Source organism: Callorhinus ursinus, unplaced genomic scaffold, assembly GCF_003265705.2.
Source record: "Callorhinus ursinus isolate GAN/ISIS: 27379988/994484 unplaced genomic scaffold, GSC_fseal_2.0 scaffold23, whole genome shotgun sequence".
NCBI lineage: Eukaryota > Metazoa > Chordata > Mammalia > Carnivora > Otariidae > Callorhinus > Callorhinus ursinus.
In genome coordinates, this window is record NW_027397085.1 from 302124 (window position 1) to 308123 (window position 6000).

General features: G+C 38.6%; 1 protein-coding gene across 3 annotated transcripts in view; it reads left to right on the forward strand.

The window, feature by feature from the left end:
- Positions 1-6000, forward strand: part of SERINC5 (serine incorporator 5) — a 99275-nt gene that overhangs the window by 62361 nt on the left and 30914 nt on the right. The window lies entirely within an intron of this gene.

A 6000-nucleotide genomic window follows, 5' to 3' on the forward strand; every position in this document is an offset into this window, starting at 1 on the left:
AACAAGGGAGGGGTTTGGGTGGGGGGATGATAGAATGGGAGTTTAGGCCCTATTGGCATTAGCCTTCTCCTTGAAATGGGTATGAGGAAGGTTGGGGTGGGGGGAGAAGAGACTGAAGGTAAAAGATGGGCTGGTGGAGATGAAGGGTACCGACTTAACATGTATTATAGTTGGGGGGAGAGGGAGATGTCAGGAATTAGTTTTGTTGATTGAGTAGACGAGAGAAGGGAAGGAAGAAAAAAAGCTGAATATTGTATAGAGCTTTAATCCTATATAAATAAAACAGCCTAATAAGTGAAGTGTTGTCATACCTCCGTGAATATAGCTTTTACAGATTTAAACCAGTATTACCTGTTTGTTACAGTACTACTCAATATGGGTAGAGCTTTTGTTTCTCGCTAAGAAGTTCTGAAACATTCACTTTGTGTGGGATCTCCCATTATGTCAGTGTCTGAAGAATTTATTATTTATTTTTTACGTATGTATTTATTTTTAAAGACTTATTTATTTGAGAGAGAGAGAGTGTGCACACGTGCTAGCAGGGGGAGGGGCAGAGGGAGACAAGCCGACTGGGGTGCCTGCCACTGGGCTTGATCCCAGGACCCTGAGATCATGACCTGAGCAGAACTCAAGATGCTTAACTGACTGAGCCACCCAGGTGCCTCTATTATTTATTTATTTTTGAAAAAAAATTTTTTAAATTAAGTTTTATTTTAATTCCAGTTAGTTAAGATACAGTGTTATATTAATTTCACGTGTACAATATAGTGATTCAACAATTCCATATATCACCCAGTACTCATTTCATGACAAGTGCACTCTTTAATCCCCATCACCTATTTAACCCAACCTCCACCCCCCTACCCTCTGGTAACCATCAGTTTGTTCTCTGTAGTTCAGAGTCTGTTTCTTGGTTTCTCTCTCTCTTTTTTTCCCCCTTTGCTCATTTGTTTTTTTTCTTAAATTCCACATATGATTGAAATCATATGGTATTTGTCTTTCTCTGACTGATTTATTCCACCTAGCATAATACTCTCTAGCTCCATCTATGTCATTGCAAAAGGCAGGATTTCATTCTTTTTTATGGCTGAGTAATAGTCTGTTGTATACATATGTATGTATATATGATATACACATGTATATATGTATACATATATTCATACCACCTCTTTTTTATCCATCCATCTATTGATGGACAGCTGGGCTGCTTCCATAATTTGGCTATTGTAAATAATGCTGCTATAAACATAGGGGTGAGGATGCATGTATCCCCTTGAATTAGTGTTTTTGTATCCTTTGGGTAAATACCCAGTAGTGCAATTGCTGGATCATAGGGTAGTTCTATTTTTAACTTTTTGAGGAACCTCCATACTGTTTTCCAGAGTGGCTGTGCCGGTTTTCGTTCCCACCAAGAGTGCGAGAGCATTCCCCTTTCTCCACATCCTTGCCAACATGTGTATTTCTTGTGTTGTTGATTTTAGCCATTCTGACAGGTGTGAGATGATATCTCATTGTAGTTTTAGTTTGTATTTCCCTGATGGTAAGTGATGAGCATCTTTTCATGTCTTCCTTGGAGAAATGTCTATTCATGTTTTCTGCTGAGTTTTTAATTGGATTATTTGTTTTTTGGATGTTGAATTTCTGAAGATTTTAACCCCATGAGTTTGCTCACTTGTGGTAAAACACAGCTAAAAATTCAGACTCGTTCAGAAAGCACGTGCTGACTTCTCCATTACCTGCATGGGGGTGCTTCCTGTGTCCTTGTGTCTAGTCCCGATTATTGTACCGAAGCAATTTCCAGACCAGACATTCTCACTGGGATGCCCAGGTGCTTCCAACCCTATAAGTTAACACAAACTCCTGATCTATTCTTCTAGTTCAACTGTTTGTCCTCTGCCAACCCTACTTCCCTACCAAACAACACCTGCCCCCCCCCTCACTTATTTGTCATCCATACAGTCCTGCCAACTATGACCTCTGCCTACAGAATTTCTGGTGTCCCTGCCAGTGGTTTACCTTCTTCCTCCATTACCTGGACTATTAAACCAGTGGCTTTTCAACTTACCCTCCTGCCTGAAACTGGTCACCTTTCTAGTCTGTCCTCCACATTGTAGCTTTAATTGTTGTTTCTCCTGCTTATAGAATGGGGGCCAGACTTGTTAGCATAGAGTACTCCTGGCCTCTTGCGGCAAGACTCTGAATTCTTTTGAGCTTTATCTTGTGCCAAGGAATACTTTTTTTAGTTATGTCTCATGCAACATTTAGGATAAGTATGTCCCAAATATTGTATGGGGCATTGTTAGAAGGTAGGAGAGGAACAGTAAAGTATCCCCCAAACTAAGAAGGCAATTTTGAGACTGGAAAATGAAGCAAGCGACTCCATGCAGTTTACAGAGTTTTATTCAGGGTACCTTACTGACAGTGGGGGTGAGGCAGGAATGGCGGGTCGATCTGGCAGAGGATGATCCACAGCAGCTGCAGTTATTCTCTGCAGAGCCCAGACCTTAGTCCAGATTTTCTGGAGTGAGGGGACATGCAGAAGGATACTATAGTGAGATCAGAAGCTTCGCATGCACCTAATAGCTAACTTTTAATTAGATCTTGTGGCACCACCTGTGGTATATCTAACAGATTCACAGGAGGCCAAAACAAGCCTTACCCCCAACCCCTATCCTCGGCTTGGCAGACATTTCTAAGGTATGTGTGTTAATCTTCAAGGGACCCCAAGAGGGGTCATCGAGTGAACACAAACTAAATGGAGGGCCAAAGATGGAGTCATTACTGTCAGCACTCCTGCAGACATACTTACATTAAACAATTAGTCATTGTTTAATCAAAACTTAAATTTAACTACACATTTTGTATTTTATCTGGCAATCCTGCATGTCTGCTACTTTGTTTTGTAGCCTGTTCAGAAATACAGTAGTGTCTCTCTCTATGCATTTACATCTTGATTGGATCTAAAAAAAAAAAAAAAAATTGCAGTTGCAGAAACTTTGTGAGTACAAAATATTTGACATTTCTTTATGAAATCTTTCATATCCATCTGTTCACAAATAAGGAGCTATATTTAATTGGGTCTCAGCAACAATGCATTTTTGCCTGAGACACTAACTTGAAAAAATATGTTGTTTTGGAAAAACATGTTTCAGATTAGGGTGTAGTAATGACTGTGGACCTTTTCTGAGTGGAGGGAATCCTCAGTCTGGAAAATGAACTCCAGTTAAATTTAGTCTTCTTTTTGCTTATGGAAATAATGAATAATAAATAGCTTCAGTTACTATTGTTTCTTTCTTTCTTTCTTTCTTTTTTTTAAGATTTTATTTATTTGACAGAGAGAGATAGTGAGAGCAGGAACACAAGCAGGGGAAGTGGGAGAAGGAGAAGCGGGCTTCCCGCTGAGCAGGGAGCCCGATGCGGGGCTCGATCTCAGGACCCCGGGACCATGACCTGAGCCGAAGGCAGACGTTTAATGACTGAGCCACCCAGATGCCCCTACTATTGTTTCTTTAAGATCTTTTCTGAGGATAAAGCTAAATTGTCATGGTTCAATTTTACTTCCAGCTTTGTGTCATTTTTTTCCTCTGCAATATTTTTTGTCTTGTGAATAAGTTACAGTGTGATTTTCAACTTATTTTTTATTCTGAAGAATGTTCATCTTTAATGTTGATAAAAAGCAAAGTTTGTTTGTTTTTTTGTTTTGTTTTTTAACCACTGGCTAGATCTTTATTTTCCAACATTAGTAGTAATAGACATATCCTGCTTGTTCTCATTATGTAAGATTTTAGTTATTCTGATAATATGCATAAGTTTTACATTGAAACCTTCTAGTTGAACTAGAATAAACCATTGTCAACCTTTATCGGAAGATTAAGACTCATAAAGAATGCCAGTGAATTAAAAAAAAGCCCAATTAATATCCAATTCACAGAGAAAAATGCCAGTGAATTAAAAAAAAAGCCCAATTAATATCCAGTTCACAGAGAAAAATACAGATAGCCATAAATTTAACAGAAGATGTGAACCTTACTTGTAACGAGGAAGATGGACATTGAAACAAGATAGTGTTTTTTATTGTTGGGAAGGAAATTTTTTCTCTACCCTTCAAGAATCTTCTGGCTGGTCTAAAAATTAAATTGACATGAGACAGATTAATCTGGGAGAGTCAAACTTAATTTTGTACATTTGTGGAATCCACATAATTTCATAAGCATGAGATTCCAAAGATGGGCAAAATGAGGTATATATGTCATCCTGAACTAAGGAGAAGGGGGAAGGGGCCTGAGACTTCAATGAGAAGAAAAGCAATTCCCAGGAAGATGAAGAGGCATAAATGTTTGGTAAACAAATGTTTGCTGGGCCATATAGAAGCAAGGGACAGAGAGAGGAATTTTTACAAATAGACCTTGCTCAATTCTTCTTGTCTGCCACACTGAGTATGCTGTACTTCTCTGTGGTGGTAGCTCTCTTCCTGGAGCAGGTCCTCTATTAAATTCTCCTCCCTCGCCCCCCCCAAATCTAAATTTTTTTAGGCAATTAGGGAAGGTCAAAGTTTTTTTGAGTCTCCTGGAACATGATTGTTTTCAGATCAAAATAATCCACATACCAAAGTGCCATATCTTGGGGCCATTTGTTCTGAAACTTTACATTATCTTTAAATTGGATGTTCAGGTTGGGAATGTGAGCAGTCTCAGATGTTACTGATGAGATATAAATTGGTTCAGTCTTTGAAAGCGTGGTTTGACTTTACCTCTTGAAACTTTAAAATTTGATTCCATTTCTAGGTCAGCAGTCTATCCCATATAAATAATGGCACGTGTACAATGAAGCATGCATAACAGTGTTTATTGAGTCAGTGTGTGTAATAGCAAGAAAACACAAGTAACAGAAAACAAAAAAATCCTCCCCAACATGTTCACTGTGGGAATGCTTATCACTTTGATCTATTCTTACTATAAAATATTAAATAGTGGTTAAAAAGTGGATTGGAGGGGGGCCTGGGTGGCTCAGTCGTTAAGGGTCTGCCTTCGGCTCAGGTCATGATCCCAGAGTCCTGGGATCGAGTCCCACATCTGGCTCCCTGCTCAGCAGGGGGTCTGCTTCTCTCTGCCTCTGCCTGCCTCTCCCCCTGCTTGTGCTCTCTCTCTGTCAAATAAATAAATTAAATCTTTAAAAAAAAAAAGTGGATCGGAATTTTATGTATAATTAATAGGGAAAGATCTCCACGGCTTATTGTTAATTGGGAAAAAACATATTTTAGAACAATACATATACTCTTTTATTTAACTAAGTTGTTTGTTTATATACTGTGTATGCGCTGTACAAGTGTATGTATGTATATGTGGGTATATTATGAGTGAGAATTAGGGATGGGGACACACTTGTAAACTCATAAAAATACCCACCAAATTGTTAACTCTTGAGGAGAGGAGTGATATTTTGGGGTGGGAGTGAAAGAAGTCTTTCACTTTTTATTCTATATATGCATTTCAAGAAAAAGATATCCATGTGTTACAAGTATAATTTTTTAAAATCCTGATACTTGATTTCAGAATTCATTTAGGCTAAGTAAAGGTGAAGTGGTATGCTATAGCACTGTATCTTTAAAAATGATTCAGGGATGCTTGGGTGGCTCAGTTGGTTAAGCAGCTGCCTTCGACTCAGGTCATGATCCCAGGGTCCTGGGATTGAGTCCTGCATTGGGTTCTCTGCTCTGCCTGCCACTCCTCCTGCTTGTGCTCTGTCTCTCTCTGACAAATAAATAAATAAAATCTTTAAAAATAAATAAGTAAAAATTATTCAGAAAAAATTAAGAAAAAGCCTTTGGAAGAGGGACTTTTTTCTCAGTCTGCATTTCTCTGTGCACAAGGTGCATTTCCATGTTGGATTTTGACTTGTAGGCTGAACAAACACTTCATGACAGCCCCTCTTTTTTTTTTTTGTAAAGATTTTATTTATTTATTTGACAGAGAGAGACACAGCGAGAGAGGGAACACAAGC